Genomic DNA, 25,636 nt, shown 5'->3' on the forward strand with positions numbered 1-25,636 from the left:
GACACCCCCCCCCCCCGAGCCTTCCCATCTATCGCCATCCTCCCCCACTATCCGATTTTCTCTTTGCGCTCTTGCGTAAGCCATTTTGTGCACTTTTCTTCTTTTTTTTTCATATGTTCAACGCTCTATTTATATGCTCGACATTCAATCCCTCATCCCCACCCCATCATATTACTCATTATTCCAAGCTTATACTTTTTAATGAGAACGTAATTATGCGAGACAATTATATGGCTAATGGGAATACACCTTCGTGCTCTCCTCGCTTGATCCCGAATGCGCGTGCTCTAAGTGACGACGAGAAAAAATTCTCGTTTCTTGAAATTATTACGATTCGGATAATCTCTATTACTGCATTGGACTTCCTTGCTGGCAATTTGAGATAATGCCACCACTGTATTAAAAGTTTGCTGAAACAGCTAGCGAGATATATCGGGGATCGCGTAAATAATTTAATAAGTTGCATTCTAACGTGTCGTCGGGAAAGTACTTTTCACTAAATTTAAGTTAAATGCGCAGCACCTATCCTATCGCTATTGCAATTGCTTTAACATAATCCTTTTAGCTATTATAAGATTTTTGAGTAACGGATAATTTCTGGTATTTTCTGAGCATATTCCAAAGCTAGTTATTTCAAGACTTGTATTATTTTAAAATAGCCGTTATTAAATTTAAATATTTTCCGATAAGTAACGAATAACTTCATCTTGGCAACGTATGGTAACAAACATTTCTTTGGATATATTTCTCTCACTCCTCCCCATACTTTTACAATTTAATTATGCTACTAAATTGATTCTATACCATTGAATAAGTTAATAAATTGACAATTTTTTGACTTTTTCATTACAGCATAATTGATTGGCGATGAACACTGTTTTTTTCCTTTTTCCTCCTTCATTTATATATGTGATACAATGATATATATATATATATATATATATATATATATATATATTAATTATTATTTATTGAAAATGAAAAATAATTATTTAAAAAGTTTATTGCCTACTTATTTGATAAATGCAAGGCAGCACAAATTTTAATTTAATTTTTAATCAACAATAACTGTTTGGAAGAAATTCTGATGTTGATCGTTTATTTAATTATAAGATTGAATATTATAACAATCAATTCAATTAGGATATTAACATTATAGTCTTCGTAACATATAGTATCTGATAGTAACAACAAACATTTTACTGCTCGATTGATAATTAAATAAAAACAAATTGTTAGAATAACAACCATTTTCAGATTAATACAAAGATAGAATATAATATTTTCAGTAAAACTTTATGAATAATTAAAGTTCAATTTTATCCTACAATATTAATCATCAAAATTATATTACGTATATTATGTGAATATAGAGAGAATTAGTGAAGAATTTGCTTGAGTAGTTTGACCACTTCCTCTTATCAACATTTATCAGAAAAATTCATTCACATTTAATAAATTCGTCGAAGGAGTCTTGAAACTACTTTCGTTTATTTGCATATTTCATTTGATAAAAACACTTGGTAGCAAATTTCCAAAAAGTAGCAGGCTTGCCAAACAAAGTGTCAAAACTAAAGAATACGAAGCAGACTCGGTAACATTTTACCACAGCTCCGTCTCGACGTATTGCGTTTTCGGGCCCGGAAGGTACATATGAAAACAGAGAAAAAGAGAGAGAGAGAGAGAGAGAGAGAGAGAGAGAGGCGAGGACGGACGGATAAGAGAGAGGGCGCTAGAAAGCGAGAGATTGGCATTCGTGAATCAAGTGAAAAATGAGAGAATAAAGAAGTGGCTGGACTGCAACCGGTTGAACCGGAGGGATAATCATTTCTGACTTTTCTCTCTCTTATTTATTTCGTGACGACGACAATGACGACGATGACGCCGCCGATGATGACGACGAGATGATGATGTTCGCGACGACCACAACGACGACTACGACGATGACGACCACGACGAAGTCGACGACGACCACGACGACGACGACGACGACGACGAAGATGAAAAAATGAACAGTAAAGGCGAAAACGACGGCGACGTACACCTGCGTGGAATGCGTTGAAATGGAATCATTAGCGACCTTGGCGGGGCGAGCGCTCGGTGCACAACGACGCAATGGCCCAGCAGTAACAGTCGCGAACTACTGCGCCATTCTGGCTAATAGGAGGCTTACTATAAGGACTAAATAATGGTATTGTATCGATCGGATTTCTATCGTTAACAAGCGCATAAAGATCCAATACGTGAGAGCGGGAGAGAGAGAGTGAGGGGGGGGGGAGGAATAAATGTCGCGGAGCCGCTCCCACAATACGTTATTGCCATACCATCGAGGCTCCTGCCTTTTTACCCCGCAGGCAATCCTTACCTTCTTCTCCTTCCACTTCTGCACTCTTATCTCCCGTCCTTGCTCTTCTCGTTGTCCCCTTAGGCTCTTTTTCCAAACACGCCGTATCTCCGATTCTGTCGTACGTACAAGCGCTCTTAGCGCCCTTTCAACTATATTTTTTCTTCCTTTTTTCACTTTTTCTATGAATCCTGCTCGCGAATTGATCGTTAAGCTGCAAAAGCTGAGTCTGCACTTCAGGCTATGGATTATATGGAAAGTAAAAAAGTTCATCAGCAAGAATCGAAGTTGTTTAACTCTTTATACCGGTATGCACTCCGGCATGATGAAAATGTATTGCGATCACAAAATTCGAAATTTTTTATTGCTAACTAAACGTCAAACTATATTTTCCTTTCTATACTTATCGTAACCATAGATTTTATGCAATTTTGTCTCTTTTAAATGCATTTTCTCATTCTTTATATTTTTTATTCTTTAATGCATCTTATGTTCTAATTGTTCAAACATAAAATTCTACGTCTGTTTATATATTTTTATAACAAGTCTCTTTCAACTATACATTCAATGTTTACCAATCATTAGATAAAATATCCCCATTATTGACACTTTTTATTTAAAGGCTGCTTATTATAATCCCATTTTTATTAAAAAAAAACATAAACATAAATAATTATAATACAGTAATAATACCTATCTCGACAAATTTTTTTTTAAATACAACTTTTTTTCCAAGTGGTTAAATTTGCAAACACAATATCGTTTACTTGTCTAGACGTAAACTTAAAAAAAAAAATTTTACAATGTTATTCAAACTCTGTGCATAAATGTATTAGATAATAAACAACAAAATGTTATTTTATTTCAATTGTAATTATTTAGTGAAACCAATTGATAATAATTGAAATGTATACAAAAAATTGGAAAATAATTCTAATTTTATTTTTGTTCTAATTACTTTCTATGATTTTTGCAGTTAAATAAAATAAAGTTATACCTCTATGAATACTATAATCATATTTATAATTATATAATCAAATAATTATGTGAATAAATAACGAGATGGATTTGTAATTTGTAATTATCTATATTTTATACTTAGCATCTATGTCAATGTATTTTGTAATAAATATTATTATTTTTTAATTTAATTTATTTAAGTTTAAATGCAGTTGCACTTTAATATTCAAAGTTTTATAAGATATTAAATTTCGATAGCAAAATAATTTGGTAATTCAGTCTAAAAAGGTAGTTCGCGTTTGCTTTTTTACAATTGATATATAATGATTGCGAGTAACGTAAATAGGAAATTATTAATTCGCTAACCAATTGCTGAATAAAAAAATCATTCACCTTATTTTCAGAAACTGAATCATTCTTTGTAAATTTATTATTTATCAATTCAGATATTTCGTTTCTTTAGTAACATATAGTAGGCTTACCATATTTTCATGTTATTCAGTTCCACACCATTTATCTAATTTTTTTAAGAACAATATTTTAAGTATCAAATTCGATGAGCGACTAATAATTAGAATATTTATTTCAATTTTTTTTAATAATAATACAATGAGATTATATTAATTTTAAAATAGACACAGTAGTACAATCTTTAGATATAAATAAAACATGCGAAAGCTACGTTTCTCATATTTGCTTTCTCAAATGTACAAATTATTGAAATTCCTATGAGATGAATATATAATTTTAATAAACAAATTCTATATTATCTTCTTTCTAAGCGTAAGTGTATTTGGAATCAGTAGATCCTTATGGTTCATCAAACAAAACATCCACTAAATCGAAGAAAAAATTCAGTACACTAAATATAAACAATTCTTGGTGAAAATTTTGTTGGCTATAAAAATTTTTTCACTCATGAACAAGCTCACTACTATAGTTACTTTTATATATAAAATCAAGACGTATAAATCAATAGAATTAAAAGATAAATTGGTATTTCGTGACGGTTAATGTGTCAGTTTACGTATAAACATTTCCTAAAATTTTGGATCATGAAAAATCAACGTTCTACCAATGCTTAAGGATTTATCTGTCACTCAGCACTTTACGCCTCGAAATACTCAATAGGCGTTGACTATGGTTGAAATCCATTGTGGATAACAAAGTGATTGAAAGTAAGTATGCAGTGCACGGATGTATTGTCCATGTCCACCGTCTTGTTATTTACTCAATGTGCAATGTATTGGGCATGTTACCACTCCCCCTCTCTTCCTAGCACTCACAATTTCTTTTCTCTATAGTGGCATTTTTCTGCAGTTTTCATCTCTTGAATTTGGTGACATTTATCACTTTGTCTTCCATCAATTAAATATATAAATGATAAAGCTACTCGTGAAATATTAATTCTAGAATTCTAGAATTCGGTTTATTATTTAATATGCTCAACCTTTAATTTAACAGGACACGCTAAGTATGCCTTTCCAGAATTATTCGTTATTTCCAAGGTACGCATACAGTGATCGTGTAAACTATAAACTTTCTAATTAAACGGGACTACATAAACTTTCAAATTATGCGATTAGACTCTAAATTAAAAGAAAAAAATCCATGAAAATGTAACAAAAAATTGTCAAACAAACGATATTCTAATTTACCTATTTGAAAATAGCTTGATTAAGACAGACGGGATTTTCCCTTTTTATTATAATACATATATATGAGGATTATGACCTTTCTAAATTTTCTCAGCTATATTAGTATTTCACATTTCATTTTGTTATCGAGCGACCAATACAGATGGAAGAATGGTACAATTTGGTACGATAGAAATCATAGAAAGCGTAGAGAGGGTTTGCAAGTTTTGTTGCTTATTATTTTATGAAGCAAGACAACTGCCACAGTATGTGTTTGAATATTTTACACGGGAGCTTAAGTAATGTAGAGGGATAAAAAGTGTGCGACATTGACGCGGCATTGTATGGAGTAGTACATGTTGGCGACCCTCGATTATTTACAGACGAAGTTGCGAAAGGCGCATTCTCGCCTCTTTTCCAATCCATTGATAAATCTTCCAAGGTAAGGTTCACTTATTGATATCTACTCAAGACAAGTGCGCGCCAATATGATTATGATTTCAGGTGCACACGGCTCGCATTATCCCACTTCCTCGCGCATAAGTAGTCTCTCCCATCCTCCTAGTTTTACGAGTCCCGACTTCCTCGGGCTCCTCTTCCCTCCACGGACGCACCTCATCTTTACGAGTCGTATCGGTTACGCGCTCGCGGCATGCAATCAGCCTCGATCAGCCGTGTTTTTAAAGAATTCCTAGGAGAGTCCTATCAGCGAGACCGATAACCCGAGCTCCGCCCGCAAGTCTGAGCTCGCACAGGTAACTAGGGCCTCGAGACAACACAACGAGTCGTGGATATACGTATACAAGCATCCGCAAGATCACCAAGTTCTATTGCTATTTTACATTATCATTCAATCGAGAAAGTCGTTTGTGAAGGAAATATCAACGCCAGCAAGTATGCATACTATTACCGCCTAAATATTGTCAATATTATGTGGGATGAGGAATTAAACTTTGTTAAATAAGAATAAGCCGTGTTTATCCCGATTGCGACTGTACTTTCCGATAATGCGCCTTTCCGCGACCAGTGCCTATGAATTCTTTTGTAATTGTTTCAAATGGATTATCATTTCAACGAGTTATTATTGTCATATAATTCACTTGCGTTCCATGTGCTTTTCATTTCTGTCCAAATTATAAAGTCTGTGCTAAATTCTTCAAGATATAAAGGATAATGTATAGCATTTTTGTATAAAATACCGAAAAGTAAAGCGAAAAAGCAATAAATTCAATTGTGCGATCGACTTTAAGCTTGTCATTTTTTAACATAAATTACTTTACATTTTTAATAATGAAAAAAAGTAACAAAAATTTTTATCTAAGCTCATTGAAAATACGCATGTGTAGTCAGTATTAGATACTCAAATATACTTTTACTATGCATATAAAAAATTTGTCTTTCCCAAATTCTAAAAATAACCATAACAAATTCATGACATTTAATATATATCAAAAATGTTTTTAATATGTTTTTAAAATATTATTATAATGAAATTACCTATTTGTAATAATTTTGAAAATTGTTACTTATTATTCAAGCATCAACTTATTTGAAAGATTCTTCTTTTTAACTTATCACACTTGAGCTAGTTATATTCAATTAAGTATATACATACTTTCCATTATAATAACATTGATACCAGAATAACAGTCGAGCAGCTTTTCTGAGTATAATAAGTACAAATTTTTTAAAATTATTTTTTCTTTACCGTAATTTATTTCATTAATAATTTATACAATTCACAAATTCAAATGTATCTAAGTTTAATATGTTCTAAGAGAGGGAGAGGGTGAGAGAGAGAAAGAGAGCGAAATAGAGGGGGGGAGGGATGTTTGTTGATGTACTATTATTATTATTATTGTTGTTGTTGTTGTTGTTGTCGTCGTTGTTGTTGTCGTTGTTGTTGTTGTTGATGTTGATGTTGTTGTTGTTGTTGTTGTTGTTGTTGATGTTGATGTTGTTATTATTATTATTATTATTATTATTATTAATATTATTGATAGATTATTGCACATTTTTGAGAATTATAAAATCGCGTGCTATGGAGCAATAAACGTAATAAATTTATTAGAAGAATATGGATGAAATAGATTAAATATTGAATTTAACATGGAAAATTATTCAGAGGAATATCTTTACAAGTAGATTTAGTTAGTGCAAATGATAACATGCGAGGCACACATTCGAGGTAAATGTTCGAACTCCTTTATATGGGTCTTGCTATCTTATTTAAAGAAAAAGAATTTAGAAGTCATCTCACTACTCGATGTCAATACAGTAACGAAGATAAAATTTCAAAATTATAGGAGCAATAGATGATTGATGAAATAATTAAAAAGAATCCTTAAGGACTGGCTAGTACTATTCAGTACTTCCAGTTGTTGTTATCGATTATGCGCTCCTTGCAAAACTCTTGCAAATATCAAGGCTGTCTCGAGTGAGTGCATGTGTACGCTCGAGTTCGCGAGGTAGTACGGTGTGATAGAAAGGGAAGGAGGGATATAGTAGTAGTAGCAGCATCAGCGTAGGAGAGGGAAGCAGTCGTGGGCAAGAAGCGCAGCACATCGCCACCGCGGTTGTCGTCGGGATTGTTGGTGAATGAACCCGAAGTGAAGGTGAGGGAGAGAGAGATTGAGAGAGACAGACAGAGAGAGAGAGAGAGAGAGAGAGAACATAGAGCTGAGTGCAGATAGCAGAGAGCCCAGAGCAGAGAGAGAGAAAGAGAGAGAGAGAGAGAGGATGCGTGGTGAATGGGCAAGTGGAGCTTGAATGGAAGAGTCGAGAAGAAGGCGAGTGCGCGTGTCGAACTGACGTCCTCGGACGGTCTGCGACGAAAAATAATTTCGGATATTCGCTATATCTACTCTAATTGATGAGCGAGTGGTTATAGACCGAGAATTTGAAATTGAATTATTATACTTCTAACATACCCTTGACTATTTTATTCGATGTATTATTCATGATATTCATTTATCTGCATTCTGATAATTTACTTTATAAAATGTCTATCAACTGTTATAGTTTAAACGAGTTGTCATAATTTTTCACTGGGTTTAAACATCATTAACTAATCACTGTCTTGAAATCCATCATTATATTACTATTAAAATTAATTAATATTTTTTTTATATTGTAATAAGATGAGGCTATCGTGGTTAATCCTATACTTCTAAACATAGTTGCATTTAGCAAAAAACTAATTTTATTAAAAAAATAATACAAATATAGATCAATATATAGTGAGCGGGTGAAATTGAAGTTTTTAGAAAAAACTAGGCGTTATTAGATAACCTTCATCCGTCTTTGGACTCAGTTGTACAAATTTCCTTTCCATAAGGTTATAAATGAAGAGATTGGCCTCTTCTCAACGGATTGATAGACTAGTTATTGTTAATTTTAAAAACAAATTTGCTTTCAATCGAATTAACAAATTCTTAAAAAATCATCATTAGTGCCAAAATTGACGATTGAAAGTCATGCAAAACTTCGAATCATTTTACTTGCCCACTCTCTTGGCTTTCGCACGTGCTTTATAGACTAGAGCCTCGCAAGATTATCATTGGCAACACAATTCATTGAGTTTGAATTAATAAAGACATAGCGATCGAGGTTAGTCTATTGAAAATACATCTGGCACGGTCATCCAAGAAATTCGATCGGATTTCGAGCTAGAATACTCGCATCAAGACAGGTTAGCTCTTTGCCATTGTTACACGTCATTAGGCCGATAAGAATGGTGCAGCGCTTCGATTTCCAAGTGCCAGAGGACAAAGTCCGAGATACAACTGTACGGAAATGATCTCGAGGTCAGTTATGGAGTGATTGTGCGTTTGACTTCCGATTATAGGTGTCGGATCGAGGACGTGGGCGTCGCTGTAATGGCTGTAGTCGTTGTCATCGTCATTACAAGAGAGGCACCTACGAAGCGAGCACATCGCCAAGGAAAGAATCTGAATCGAGAGGAAGTTTGCAGAGTTGCGTCGGACCCGAGGCTCACATGTGCGGAAGGCGAAAAGAAGTCACGACACGCGCGAGCGATGAGCTTACTCTCCCACAACGGGTGAGCGACTCCACTACGAGAAAAAAGAGAGCAAAGTCGGACAGGAAGTCTAATAATGTCCCTCGGTGAGTTGCGCGGATCTTCGCATGGGGGGTCCTGAGAGCGCCTCCTACGCACACGCAACTCCAATTTTTCATTCATCGTTATGATCGAGCTCGTCCGCTGACTCCCGCTGGGATCCTTACCCCGGATGCTGTCTTAGCCTTATTACATATTATCGCATAGGACTGAAGGTCGAAGTAAATCTCTGCCTCAGGTAGACTCCTGAACGATTGATGCCGATTGCTTCTTGAAAAACTTTGCCCCAACAGCCGCATATTCCTGTGACAAAAAGCGTTGATAATTTAAATTACCTTCTACCTTACAACTGCTACGGCAACTGTTTAAACAAATACCAGTGCATATATAATACAGATGAAATTAGACTTTTTCCTTTCTTCCGCATCTTTCGTTCCGCTTTTTTTTTTTTTGGTAGTCTCTGATATCGTTTTATCCAATCGCGCATATTACCCATATTCATTTTAATTTCATTTTATCGTTATCACTCTGTCTCTCTGCCCTCCCACCTCCCACCCTCCCATACCTCTCACTCTATATTCTTTCTCCTCCACCCCTCGTTCTCATCCGATACCCTTGATGCGAGACCTTACAGCTATTTCCATAGATGAACGAACAATTGTTTTCACTTTTATCGTTACTCAGAAAAATTTGAAGCACCTGAGTCGAGGAATTCTTTTTTTTTAATTTTTTCTTATTTCTTTTTTTTTTCTCTCATCTGTCTGAAATTATTTTCGAAATTACCTGTATTTCATTGTCTCTCATTCAGTTCAATATAATAAATGAAGATTTAAAATTTAATATCTTGTAAATTGAGAGATGAAAATCAGAATTTTCATTATAATTTTCAATTTGAAAGGATTTATTTGATTTACTTCTACAAATGACTGTATAATATAATATCTTCTCTTATTTTTTATTATTCTAATTATAAGATTTCGATTTAATTCAATATAGATAAAGCTCTATATAAACATTTAATGGACATAATCATTATATTTGCATTACGTTAAATGCAGGCATTACGATAAATTAATAATAATTTAGTATTTTATTTTAAAAGGTATTTTAATGATATTGTAAAGAGATTGTAACATACTTCCGTATTCAGTTGAACAACAATATTTTAAATTAAGGAATACTGCCAGCTGTATTCATTATAAATGCATATAAAATATAATATTATAATAAAATTTAATATTACTGCATCATTGAGTATAATAAATCAACTGTAGAGTTAGAAGTAACGAATATTTCGATCTGTACAGGCGTTTAACTCTTCACGTAGTCAGACGCAACATTCTACCGACTGAATTGTTTCCTGTAATTAAACTTCCATCATTGCATATTAAATATATATTATCATTTAATATCGAAGTTTGGTGAGTAACAAATGGTTGCTTTATATATTTCCAAACGAATCCACAAGACTCATTTTATTTGCAATATTGATGACAATTGATTAATAGTCTGTCTTAGATTAATAGTCTAATATATTTTTTTTTTTATTGTACTAATGATTCATATAGGATTTAATAAAACATACAAACATAAATATTTGTATATGGATAAATATATTTTATTTATAAAATAATAATATACATCATAAAGAATGAATGTACTAATATTGTAAAAAATATTGGGATAATAATCACTTATGTATAAAGTTTAATATAAAAATGTAAAATTTTTAATTTATATTTATTTATAATTAATGTGAAATAACATATTCGTCGAATAATTTCATTCAAAAATTTTTTTGACATGATAATAATTTTGAAAAATATAACATCTAGTAATTTGTAATGTTAGTATAGTTATATTTACAAGAATATATATGTACAGCAACGTGTGTATTGTCGATAAAGCATATAATATCTCTATTTTTATTTCATACGTACATATTTTATCATTGACGTATTAAAATATTTATTACATTATTGTATTAGTATCATTAATTATTTATTCTTGTAAATAAAAAAAAAAGTGGTTTAAGTAATATTGTTATTTTAATAGAATTTAATAGAATTATATTATGAAAATAAATAAAAAATTTCAATTATTATATCATGAATGCTGATATTAACAATTTATAATTTTTTCCATTATATTTGTTTCTTAAGAAAGCGGTTATTAATATATATATACACAGAAATAAGTCTGTTTACAATAAAATCTAATATAATAAATTTTACAATATTTTCTTAATATTTACGAACGACATTTATAAATCGTAAGAGTTAGAATTATAATTATATTCTTATTTATTATTTAAAGAAAAGCCTTGTATTTTATTTATGATACCGTTTCAGTTACCTCAAGATGATAATACAAGACATTCAATCGATTTTTGAAACTTTATTTTATATTTACATATATAAAAATTTATTTATATCATAATTTACTTTTGAAATTTTTTTTAACAAATATATTTAAGTTTTTTTTATTTTAATTTTTATTTCTTAGTGTTATTTTTTTGTATATGTATTGGCATTAAGTATATAGATATTAAAGAATTATAATTGTTTTGATTTGTTCAAGAGTAGAAGTCACAGGATGAACAGAGAATGTATTGCCATAATTACAATTCTAATATTAATAATAAATCTAATAAATAAAAATTCTAATATTTTATCCACTCATTTCATAATCTTTATTTATTTTAACGAGGCAATATTTACTGTTCTTATACAATAAAGGAAGTGGGTTACTATTCAATTTGAAAAACAGATTTAATATATCAGTTTTATAATTGTTTACTCGTTATAAATAATCTAGTGATATCTTTAAATTCAATCTAAAGTTTATTATTATTTTGCGTATTGGCTGAAACCTGATTTATTTATGCTAATCAATTGCAATCGGAGTATTTCAATATGATTACATCAATTATCGCATTTTTTTTCAAAGAATCCGATCAATCGGATATTATTGAATTGTTATGCATAAAGCATCAACTTAATTTTCTCCATATTATCATATAAATGTCAAATGGGCATTTTATTAAATTTTATGAGTATTATTGATGTTGCTTGTATGATTTAATTGATAAGATTATAGATCAAATACATATTTATCAGATATTATTATTATCATAAAATTCTTATTTACAAATTTATATATTTTTATAACGGAATAAACTTCACGAGAATTGTTTATAAACATAATGTGATTACTATTATTCGAATTAATTATAATCAATGATATCGTACTGTGCGCATAAAATATCGTGAATTAACAGCTAAGTTAAAAGATAGGCCAGCTTAACTTTGCGAATAAAGACAAGAGAAGATAACTTTGCATTGCATAAAGTTTATCAGAGCGAAGCTCTATTAAAGTAAATTGTACAGTCTACTCGATGATTGAAATTAAATGTATATAAGAAGCAAATTAATAGTATGTATTAGGGAAGGTACGTGATCATATTGTGAAGATACGCTTAATCCCCTTTTTCGGGTGCGTATGAGAAAAAATTCGTTGCAAATATTTGGATTTTGCTGAAAGTGCACGTACGACTGCCAAAGACAGAATACCATCTGCCAGGTTGCAATTATTTGAATGTAAAAAATTAGTCCTTGAACTGGAATTTTCGAGTGAGCTGATGAGATAAACACCGGTTCGCCATTAAAAAAATGCTCTTTTGGCCAGTTCGTATGTATCTGCAAATGGAAAGCAGTTAAAAATTGTCGTGTGTCCGCGAGACGGACAGGCGAATGGTAGTGGAAAACGAAGAAGTGAGTAAAGCACAGTAATGGACTAGTGGACAAGTTTTGGCATAGCCTGAGTAAGGAAATACACTGATTGACACAGGGAATAAGGCAGAGGAATCTCAGGGCGCGGCAAGTCTCCTGAAGTAAGGGGCATTAATCGCGAGGGAGAAACTGGGATGGGAAGTGGTAGTCGGTGCACGCGAGTTGGGCAATGAGGTCCATTGGCGGGATCTCCCCGATAAAGGCGTATCTTTGTCGCATGGACTTGGATTGTCTTGGCGGTGGCCTTGTGTAGTAATAAGGTGGAGCGAAGTGGTCGCTCGCTCGAACAATGGATGTGTCCGGGAGCTGCGGGTGTAAGGGAGAGGGAGCAAAGTGCGTGCGGTAACGAGGAGCGTGGCTCCCGCGGCATTTGCGAAGGACAAGAGAGAGCGAGCGCGAGAGCCAGAGCGAGATCTAGAGTGAGAGGGTTACGAGGAGAAGAGGGGAGGGGGTGAATAGAGAGAGAGAGAGAGAGAGAGAGATGACGAGAGAGATGAGAGTGAGATAGAGAGAGAAGAGAGAGAGAAAGAGAGAAGAGAGAGGAGAGAGAAGAGAAAGAAGAGAGAGAGAGAGAGAGAGAGAGAGAGAGAGATGACGAGAGAGATGAGAGATAGGGAGAGAGAGAAGAGAAGAGAAGAGAAGAGAGAGAGAGAGAGAGAGAGAGAGAAAGAGAGAGAGAGAGAGAGAGAAAGAGAGATAGAGAGCGAGAGAGCGAAGAGGAGAACGCGCTTGCGAACGGCGGCAGGATGGAAGAGAAACGCTCTCGCCATATATCAAGGCGTGTGCAGCTCGCCGAGAGACCGATAACGAGCTCTCGGGAAGAAAGAGGAACTGCTGCTGCCGTTGCTGCCGTTTCTGCCGCTCGTCTTCCTCTTTGCAGTTGGCCTGCCTCGCCCTTCCCGCTTTACTTCTTTATGTGCGCTCGCGTTTTCCGTCGATATCGGTGCCGACGTTTCCGTCTCCGAGTTAGAAGGTCTTTTCTACTCCCAGGCACCCTCACGCCCATTACATGGCCTTTTGGTTCAGAAACGCGCTTCCACTTTTTTTAAAACCTCCGCCTTTGAACTTTATAATTATTCTATAGGTCTTGCATATTTCGTCATTGTTCGGCTATTGATTGAAAATCACATATACCAATCGTCTTATTTCCATTAATTATTATTATTCAAATCGTCTCACTTACAGTACATAGAGAGTCATAAAAACTCGAAACAATTGCAAGTTAATCAGTTTTGTAATTATAGTATCACAAGTCAACATGTAGTTTAGCACAATGCTTCCGAGGATTTCATTTTTTAAGTGTCACACTGAATTATTATTCTTAATTAATATGCCCATTTTAATTATCTAATAGCTCATATAATATGTCTCAATAGAATATAAAATATGCAATAATGTAACTTTTTGAAAAATATTGCTTAATAATAAAATACCTCTTTTCTACTATTATATATTAGAAAAATAAAAGTTTTTTTTATAAAAATTTCATTGTAAAAACATAAATTAATTATAATAATATGAAGTTGTAAAATATGGCAATTTTCATCAAACAATTTAGAAATTAAGGTATTATTAAAAAATTAGAATGTTACTAAACTGATGTTTATAATCTTTATATTCGAGATCATAACAAATTTATTTTTTGTGAAATATGACATTTCAATTAAGTATTGTTAATATTTTGCAGTGAAAAATTCTACTTTAATACACTCAATACCATTGGATATTATAGTGAGTTATATTTTATAAATATGATATATATATATATATATATATATATATATATATATATATATATATATATATATATACATATATATTCTTTTAATATTGATAAATATATCATATTATATGTATTAGCGTTATCAACATTATTTAATTGAGGATAATTAAATTTTAAAAAAATTTTGTAAACATCCGCTTTTTAAATACAATTATATTCGTACGAAAGGACCAACATACATAGAATACATAGAAATAGTTTTTTAAGAATTTGATTTAACGAAAATAATGTATATGGTATATAATATGCAGTATATAATATAAATAGAAAATTTTCTATTCCACAATGGATGGAGTATGGTATTAATATTGAAATATCAATGATCATTTTCTAAAGTAAACAATCTATTGTCGTTGATTGGTTGAAAATTTTTTTTATAAATTATTACAACATTTATGATTCATGCCAACACTTAGTATGTTATACGTTCTATGTATAAGATGTTTTTAGATAATAAAAAATTTTTAATTAAGAACCATAAAGTATCGGAAACGGTTTGCTATGTTGAAATACTATTTGAGAAGAAAACATACTTTGAGCTTAGTTTGATGTAATAAAGAAATTCACCATCTAATTTTAATTATGAATGAAGTGTGAACAGAAAATTTGGACATTTTAGAAAAAAAAACTTTAACTTTAAAAAGAACGTTTTATTGAATTACTCTTTACGTGAGATTTATTTATTTATTACAAATTAGTATGGAAAGATCAGTAGCGAGTCAATATAAAAGTGGTAAAGTAGATAAGCGCTTTAACGTTGATCGTTTATCCATCCTTAGTACAGGAAACAGTCAAAGTTGCATAGAATAATATAAAGATAGGTATAAAGATAAAGTAAGAAAGATTGTCTTTTAATTTGACGCAAGAGTTCATTGTCTGCGGATCATTGGTTCTCCATCGATTGTGGTAAAATCTACGTTGTTGATTAGTATGGTAGTAACAGCGTTGGTGGTAAGCGGGAGCGGAGGCGAAGTCCGCAGGCGTCGTTGCTACGGGAGGGCCTAACGAGACGGGCGCCGAATCATGGAGATGCGCTTCCTTATAAGCGAAAAAGTGAAAGCAAGTAGATCGAGTGGTCGAAGGCGAGAAGCGAGCGCTCGTAATTTAGGGTCGACGCGTTACATAAGTTGGGCAAGCGACTCTCCGCGAGGGAACACGGCATAAATCAAAGGCCTAATGTATGTGTACCGCGGCTCCATAGAGGCGCTTTTTATCGCAAGCGAGAGAAGAGTCTGGAAAGCCGTTGCGGCTCCTAAGACAATGCGTCGAGAGCATTTACATACGCGAGTGCGCGACGGCGCTGGGGGCTACTCGTTGCTCGCACCGAGCCTTCGTAAAACGCTGGTTCGCTCGCTCGTGCGCACGCGCGCACACATAGGCGCTGGCTGAAGTCGAGCCGAGCGACCGGCAATTATCGTGCTTTGCCCGCGGCTTCTGCGGGTTCTTGGTGGGTCTGCCCCGTTCTCCCTTATCCCCGCCCTCCCCATTTCCCCTTACCCCCGTACCTCCTTCACCCATCATAGCCCTGTCCCCCCTTATCCCCCTCGCCTACCCCCTCCATATCTCCACTACACCTCCTTCTACTACTTCTCCTACTCCTTCTCCTCCTCCTCCTCCGCCTCCTCCGCCTCATCATCCTCCTCCTCCCCCTCCTCCTGCGGATCCATGCGCCAAGCTTTTTTCTCCCCCGACGGTCTCGAGCCTCCGGTCCCTCTTCCAGCGCCTGTATTCCAAACGCGCGCTTTTGCCTTTTTCAAATCTGACTCTGCTCCTCGCCTCGCCCCGACGTAACTCTGCCTATATAAAAAATACCTGCGCGAGCTCCTCTATAGATCAGCAATCTTGCTCGAGTTGCGCGTTAAGCAGCGACGGCGACGGCGGTGGCGACGGCAGCGGCAGCGGCTCCTTTCATCTTATGCGCGCTCCTGTCCTTTCATTTGCGTATTGTTCATACTTTTCTGAATTCTTTCGATTTGTCGCTTCTCGATGCCAGGAGTCTGTATAATTGGATGTTGGCGCGATCCGCTCGTTATTTTGCAGAACCGCTGATTCTTCAAATTTTCTTTGGCAACTTGGCCTTTTTGGGGACATAGCTTTTCGGCTTTAGACTATAACTACGTCCTTCGAGCGATTACTGAAACGGCAATGGAATCGATCTTAGATTGCGAAATACGTTGCGAAATAATTGAATGCCGATAATGATAGTCTTGGCACATAATATAATTAAATTTTCAATTTAATTAACGCTCGATAAAATGGGAAGAATAATGAATCCCAAGAATTTTACAGGCGCGCATATTTTCCTAATTATACAATTGACGAACGAAATTTCCTACGTGTCTTTATCCTCTCCCTACCATCGATGAAACTGTGTCAATCCGATTTTTTTTTTAACGATGATTGGCTATTTAATGGCCATAATGCTACTGCATATATGAATAACTCTGAAGGGATAGCGTGATTGGGCTCGGAAGCAGGTGGAAACAACACGTGGAAATACGTGAATCTAGCGTAAGAATATCATCAGTTTAATATGAAGTGTTATCCTTTATGAAAATAGAATGAAAAAAAAGAATAGAAAAGAAAAGAAGAAAAACGAGAAAGAAGAAGAAAAAAGAACGTGCTACATATATTATGGAGAGAGTCGCGCTCTGACAAAGTCGATCTACGACAAGATGGTCGATAGGTGAAATGAACAAAAACGTGAAAAGAAAGGGAGTAAAAAGAGAAGACAAAGCTACTGAGCTCGAGGAAGGAAAGGAGCGCACGACTGGCGCTGCTCGAGATACTCGGACTCCCGGACTCTAGTGTACCGCGTAAAAGCGTGAAAAGGTAAAAACGTCGTCGAGAGGAGTTGAGCACGCGGCTTAGACCCTATAGAGCATCGAGGCTATGTAGAGCTGGAGTCTCTCTTGAATTGACGTAGAAGAATTTAGGAGAGACGGCGAGAGCAAAAGCAGAGGCAGCACCGGAGAGGAGGGCTCGCGGAGTGGGCGCCTTTGAAGTCAAAAACAATGGCATTGTCTCTTCAGTCTAGCGTCGAAGCTCCCCGCCTCCCCCGCGTGAACGCACGCCCGTCCAGTTTAGGGAAAAGAGCGGATATAAAAGCGATCGCCGGAACGCCGAATGCCGATCGCCGCCCGGCGCTGATGTATTTATGAGTCTTTTATCAGAGTCGGGCGCTCGAGTAGCGCATCCCTCCCCATTGGTACTCCTGTTTGCTTGGGAGCCCGCAGTGGCGTAACGCGCGCACTTGCTTTTAATGGAGCTGTTGCGGAGAGGATGAGGAGGATGACCGGCGGGAGGAGAAGGAGGTAGAGAGGGACAAAAGCTCTTGTTGCCGCTCTTGCTGCTGTCGCCTCTCATATGCTTGTATCACTCCGACTACTATTCTACACTCCGCTGCCAATTGTCTTTTACGACTCGAGCGGACAATCCCCTGTTTATCGTTAGTTGAAAACCGAGATTTATGCTCGACACTGCCCTCTTCCTACTAAATGCGAAAGTCCAAATTTTCATTCGTAGCTTCTTCATTTTGACAATTATTATAATGCTCTTGAGAGTAAGCCTACTTTTTCGTACAAATTTCTTTAACCAACTCATCGCTACGGAATAATCAATATAAATACGAGAAATTTTTCAATTAATTTTCTCATCTTCTCATTTATATCTTTATATAATCCTTGTTGACAATGTTCATTAACTATCGAATTATAAAATACTATAGCCTATGCAGTTGGATTTATTAATTTGAATTAAGTTAAGCAATTTTAATTCTTTGCACTTACGAAGTAATCGCCTTCTGTTTAAACTTTTTGAGTTATTTTATGGTATATGCAGGATATTTAAAACGAATATTTTGCATTCTTAGCATCTATTTTCACGTTACACTTACGATACACAAAGCTCTTTGTCATAATTAATGCTAACTTGGTATTAGGTACATTTTCAAAAAATTAAATGATAATAATATAAAGATATTGATATTCTTTCACCAAGAATATTTATAATCAGTTAATTAATAATGCCAAGTAATTTAGTCTCAAAAATTATATATATTATTCAAGTATTTTATATAATGTACGTTAAAAATTTATGTAAAATTCTAATTATAATTTTGCTAAAAGAATTGTTAGACGAATTATTAAAACAAAAATATCACCTGTATTATTAGAATAAGCTATCGAATTGAAATCAACCTCAAATTTACCGATAATTATACAATTAAACTACTAATTATACTTTTATCCGAGGTCTAATTAACTCCGTGCACTATATTAAATAATTTACATTTATAGGGTGATAACATTTTGGTATACTTAAATGTAAATTTGTTAGCATATATGTATATTTGTACAATGATTATCCAAACCAAGATTGCATTTAATTCGTAATGACTCGAAGAATAATAAAAATTATTCTGAATGCTGCATCACAGTAATTCCTCTATATTGATCGTGTCTTATTTACGTGCATCGTTGTAACAAATCTAATAAAGAAAGAATGGAGGCTTATATTAGCTTAACGAGTAGTACAAATTTTTTTTTCATTTTCATTTTCGTTATTTTTTGATAATGTATGTGAATAGAAGCCGCTCCGAATAATTTCGAGCGATCGAATTTCTCAAAAGATCGTTCGAGGCTGTTAGTTGTGTTTGTCACTTGAAAGGTCTTCGTCGAACCAGGTCCAACCTGGTGCCTTACCAATTTACATTTTTCCTTGGCATGTCTGAACGGTTTTAGAATCGGCGATCCTTCTAAAACGTCGATTCAACGAAACATGCATTCTGTGGCTCGCGTTTCGCGGCCCGCGGAGCGCATGCGAGCTCTTCTTTTCTCTGAATAAAAAAACGCGTTCGAAGGACGAATACAAGGAGCGAGAGCGAAAGAGGGAAAGACCATTAAACTATACTGTCTCGTCTCTTCCCCTTGCGCTTTCTTCGATTCTTCGTGCGTTCTTCCGCGCACACGACGGAGTCTCGGAGACGGACAGGCTGAGCGATGTCGATGCTTTGTCTTTCATCGCGCTTCTAATGCACCTCGAACACGTGGAATCCCGAGGTCGCGGTAACCAGTCCTTCATCTGTCCAATAGCGTTCGTCTTTTCGGCGATGAGATCCTTTTTGCGACTCGATCCTTCGACCAGGGACATTTTTTTAGCAACATACACAACTGCAAGAACGAGTTGCCAGTTCTAGAAAATCTCTAATCTTTGAACATTCACTTACAATCTTAATTCCTTTCCTTCGATAAACTTACTCTAATTTATATATAATGGTATATAGTATATAGTATAATATAATTTATAGATAATGTTAAATGTATTTATAGTTTACATAATATGTACGAGAAAAATTAAATATTTGTTTTTTTTATTTTGGATATAAATGAATGTTTTATAACAATTTAAACTACATTAATTATATGTAATCCGTGTTATGTAAATTAGTTAAAATAATCATATATCCATACATATAATATAAAAACTTATTAATAATAAAATTTTAGGGAATTAATTTTTATCCATACTCTGTAAGGTAAACCGTTTTAAGAACAAATTATAGGGAAGTAGTCCATACCCGCTCAGCCACTCTATAAATAATCCATTTCTCCCATATACATACGCGCGCGCGCGCGCGCACACACACACACACACACACACACAAATTAATACGAGCTTTTCAATTTGATATTATTTTATCTTAATATAATAGACTTTTAATTTGTAAAAATTGAAAGTTTTATGAAGTTTTAACTATTATAGTTACATACATACATATATTTATATATATATATATATATATATATATATATATGATATTTATTAAATTAATTATTATGTTTTATTATTATATTAATATAAATTAATTCGACAATTAATGTACATGTTGAATACAGCTATAAAAAGAGTTAATTTCAATAGTTAAGTCAATTATTTCTGACATTTAAATTAAAAGTGTTTACTACTTGGAAATATAATGCAATTTTAAATGATAAAATTATTTAGTATAATTTGCTACTGTTATCGAATCGTTTTATATATAAATATTTATTTATTTCTTTTACGTCTATTTAAAATATTTTCCATTAAAATATATTAAAAAACTTTATAAAGTACAACTTGAAAACGATGGGGATTTCCTAATTTAAATAAAGAATTTGTTTAGCTCTCTGAGCAATAATGCAAAAGATGGAACAATCCATATATAATATGATGAAATTGTAAAAAAAAGACCATTTTTTTTAAGGCAATTAGTTAATTTTATACAAAGAGTAATTAAGATTTTTTTCTTTAGCGAGAAAAGGATGAGAAAAAGCCTTTGGAGTGACCCGCGTAATAGTAAAAACACTGATCTTCCAAGGGAATAAAAACAATGTCAGATCTTAGGCGAGTCGGGGGATCGGCGATTAGCTAAAAATACTGGATTAATAACTCAACTGTACGTGAGTTACAGCGTTCTGCGCGAATCCTAATGAGAAATGCTTGGCAAAGCGGTCTTCTCGATCCTTATGTTTCGGACAGTCGTGCGCGCCTCTGCAAATTGCCGCACAGCTCATAAGTATGCGAATTTAATGTCGCCATGGACGCTACAGTAGCGCAAAGCGTTTACTGAATACGATGTACGCATACTCGTGTAGTTGCTAGCATCGGCAAGGGGGGGAGACAAGAGGGGACGGGCGACCCGGCACTTATTGATCGCCGTAATTAAAGAGGCACGCGTCATTTATTATGTTGCGCTGCCTTAATTAGATATCATCAATTGAGGCAAGATACTGGGCTTTAGTTCCGTCGCCGCCAACTACGATCGAGAGCCAGTACTCTTGGTGTTTTCATCGTCGTCCAGCTCATCAACGCGCTCGATATCCATCGCTTACTAAGAGCAGTCGTTTTAAAGAACCTTCTCCTTTTCGTGAATTAATCTCACCTTTATCTCTTCCCTTTTTATCTTTATTTCACTATTTGCATTTCAAATTAAACAAGTAGTACAAAGTCTCATCATGAAGAGAGGTCTCTTAAATGAAAAAGGAATTTATGTCTCAATGTCTGCCTTATTATTTTCATGGCTTAATATTCGCGTATTTTCATTTTCTAACAGAAACAAGTTCGCACTCTAAATGTAACTCAGATTTCCGAGATGCTACTTTTGCTTTCAAGCATTTAACATTTACAATTGTGACACAATCTTCTGTCTTAATATCGCCTTCTATTCCCCATTAGTATCTTTTGTATTGATGTTTCGTAAAAGCAAATATACCACGCAATATTCCGAGTGATAATATAATGTAATGCTTATTTCGTCAGATTAGGACTCACATTACGGTTGAAGTTTTTTTTTATTAAAATTATTTTATACTACGAAGTGGCTTTCGTATATTATTACTTGAAGAATATATTCAAATAATATATTTATTTGCGAAAAATAAAATTAAATGTATTTTATACAAAAATACATGGCAAGCATTTAGTCACAAGATAAATATAAAAAATGTTTAAACTTATTTATACAATGTATGATCGTTTGTCAGTGCAGATTTTTTATAGGCAATTTTATACAATATTTTCTTGGTAATGTAGACAATACTTTCACATGGCAACGCATACATATTTTCTTCATTTTAATCTCTATATGTGTGTTTCAACAAAAAATTACAATTATTTGAAGTATAATATGATATCTCAAAATTATTTTATAGTCTAGCACTTGTTCATTTTAGTATATTTTGCACAAATTCAATGATAATCGTAATATTTACGTTTTTTTATTAATTTTAATTATTTTTAATAACTAAATTCATATGATAGCATACTATCCAATCTGCGTGAATTAATTATAAAACTAAATGGTAATTGCATAATATTTACCTATAATTGAATAATAATACATGTAATGATATTTTTTATATTTTAAAAATTAATAATAAAGATGGTAATAAAACTAATAATAAACTCAAGTAACTACATCCAAATCGCATGATGTTAACTTATAATCATTATATAGAATTAATATAAGATGTGATAAAATATTAATAGGCTAGTCATGGAATAGTTAAAAATAGTTGAATTAGGTATTGTGATAAGATCAATCAAATCACGTCAGAAAATTTGGATAAACGTTCTATCAGTACAAAGTAAGTGTCAAATTAAACGGCTGATTCAATTCATACTCGAACTACTTGAAATACACGTTTTTTTACATAATAAATACGAATGAACAAGAATACATCGAGCTTCGCTGACAAAGAAAAGTAGCAAACCGGATAGAGCGGGTGAATGGTAGAACAAGAGAAGGATGGAACGTGGGAGAACAAGAGCGAAAGCAAAAGGAGAGCGAAGTAAAAAAAAGTAGCTGTAGAGAGAGAGAGAGAGAGAGAGAGAGAGAGAGAGAGAGAGAGAGAGAGTAAAGGCGAGAAATACGAAGAAAAGATGCTATTGAATCGAAGCCACAGTATCGTACATGAGCCCTGAGCGATCGCCAAAGTCAAAGATCGTAGGTTGTAGGTTGTAGATCGTTTTGTATTTATGTCGCATGTCGTTGCGTGACGTCGATTTTCATCAATAAGAGAATAATAGCGCGTTTCTACTAGATATATTAAAAATTCTCATAGCTCCACATATTTATATTTAAATATATAGAATAATGAACATTTGTTATCCATGGATATTATAGAAAATGTATAGAAAATTCGTATAACTGAAACTAATAGTACCCATAGAATTTTATTAATGTCTTCAGCTGAATGATACCTTATTTACATATTATCTCATTTATTTTATTAATAATAAAATAAACTGCAATATATATATATATATATATACTTCTGAGAATATATAAATATGCAGATATTATTAAAGTAACAAATATATAGCGAAATACACTGAAATATGGCTTTGAAAAGAGATCGGTTAGAAGAGTTTGAGATTTGTTTAGCATAAGATGCAAGTTTCAAATATGTATGTAATATGATAATAATTTAAAATTCTATTGGTATTATTCGATTTGATATTATGTTAATGTTCGGGACGTTTAAATTTTTAATCTTTTTCCGACAGTCGGAAAAAGCGATGATAATGCTTGAAGTGATTCATTTATCTAAGAATTGAGACGCTAAGCGTTAAAGCGATTGAAAAGAGCCGTGTGCATGTAAAAATTGGCAGAGAGGCAGTTTAGAAAGAAAATCGTAAGTAATGGGAGAATGTGAGAAAGTGAAGTGTATAGTATTTGCCAGCATCCCGTGTAAAATAAAGTGTTTATTGAATATGATAGCAAGGGGAGACGAGGCGCGTGGACTCCTCTACCCATTCTTAGCATCTGGGCATCGTTTGTTCGTTGCGGTTCAATCTTCGAGTCACGTAGGCGCGAGAGAGCCACGCGTTCGCTTGGCTAATTATGGGCAATCAGGGCCGTGCTCGGCCTTATGCAAATCGCAAATCACATTGTATAAAGGACGCGCACGTCTCGTCGGAGAAAGCGATCGACGCTTACCAACCGAGCAATAGACCGGTTTTATCAACCGATAAAAATCGTCATTAACCCCGACGACGAAGTCTGTAGTAAGAGGATTATGCTCTTGCGGCGAACCGCGAACGCCCTTATAGCAAAGATTTTTTTCCCTTCGACAAATTGCACGATAAATATAGGATTCGACCGACCTCCGCTTCTATTATCCGAATGCGTTGATTTTTAGCGAATGAGCATGCGGATCAACTGCATCGCTCTAAAGGGAAACAAGCCAAGGCTCCGCTGTTACGTGTATTATTATTCTTCCGAAATCGCGCCATTTGTCTTTGTGCTTGAATATCCAAATACGTATCATTCGAAATATTCTTTTACTTTTCCATGACTTTCATTAGTTTATTCAAATTGATTTTTCTCACTAAGCAATCGAATGATTGCTATGATGAGCCGACTGTTTCCAAAGTATTTTCAAAAGTCACAGTAGATACGACGATCGTACAAATCATTAAATTCAAATAAATTTTTCGATAATTAGAGGCTTATCTACTATTTTATTCATGAATACTTTTGATGAAGAAATTGCTACGATTGCGCAGTGATAAGTAGGACATGAAGACGTTCAAAATAATATGTCAACTTATACATTTGTAATGCTGAAAATTATTTACCCAAATTCTGTGTGATTTGTTTGTAGATGAAATATTATTTTATACGTATGCTCGATGAAAAAATCATTGTGCATTACGACATCTTATAATGTTATCTTAAATTTTAATATCAACATCGATTTACATTGCCATTCTCCAGCAGTATTTAAGCTCAATATGAATGTAATTGATATTTTCAACAAATACCTTTCTCATACTTATTTCACGATTGTCGCGACAAATTTTAAATAAAATCCTCGATCAATAAACAAATACTAATCACAGTGAAAATCATAGCAATACGTACACAATGATCGAGATATGATGCCATATTTTCAATACATAAATAATTAATTATCTGCTCACTATCGATATGGCATTAAGAAGAAAATAGCCACTGTGGTTGGAGTGTATCGTATTGAAAAATAGCGTCACTTAAAACAATTGAATTGAGTAGAAGAGATGCGAAGCGTTGTGATATAAGAATACGTAGGCTAATCGGTGTCGTGAGGGAAATTGACTGTATTGTAAGAAAGATATAGCTAGGAGGATAATTGATAAAGACCAAACCGATAAAATGAAATTCGCGCGACAAGAAGAAATTCCTTTCAGCGACGGCTTTCGACGCAGATTCAGACTCGTCGGAGATTGATAAGTATTGAGCGCATTTGCCTTTTAGCCACACACTGCAACGTCAGCTGCTCTCGGGTAATTTCCCAACAAGAAACTCGCGATAATCGGGACATACATTTCGTGTCGCGGAGGTAGGCTCTGTCGGTTATGTTCTTCGGTCGCCTCCTTCTTAACTTCCACTACCTTACCAAAGAACCGCCCACCAACTTTCATTCTCTCTCTTTCACTCCCTCTCTCTCTCTCTCTCTCTCTCTCTCTCTCTCTCTCTCTCTCTCTCTCTCTCTCTCTCTCTCTCTTATGCCTCGT

The 25,636-nt window shown here is 34.2% G+C and overlaps 1 long non-coding RNA gene across 2 annotated transcripts in view; it reads left to right on the forward strand.

Annotated features, from left to right (window-relative positions):
* The window catches only part of LOC105363921 (uncharacterized), a 58,375-nt gene that overhangs the window by 32,178 nt on the left and 561 nt on the right, over nt 1–25,636 (forward strand). Inside the window, exons 3-4 of one of the 2 annotated variants that reach the window (XR_912935.1) lie at nt 5,325–5,383; nt 5,446–5,601. The exons of the other annotated variant lie outside the window; for it this stretch is intronic. This is a non-coding gene — a long non-coding RNA (uncharacterized LOC105363921). Of the gene's footprint in view, nt 1–5,324; nt 5,384–5,445; nt 5,602–25,636 lie in introns of those variants that run through there. 2 annotated transcript variants of the gene reach the window in all.

Source organism: Ceratosolen solmsi, unplaced genomic scaffold (assembly GCF_000503995.2).
Source record: "Ceratosolen solmsi marchali unplaced genomic scaffold, CerSol_1.0 scaffold23, whole genome shotgun sequence".
Lineage (NCBI taxonomy): Eukaryota > Metazoa > Arthropoda > Insecta > Hymenoptera > Agaonidae > Ceratosolen > Ceratosolen solmsi.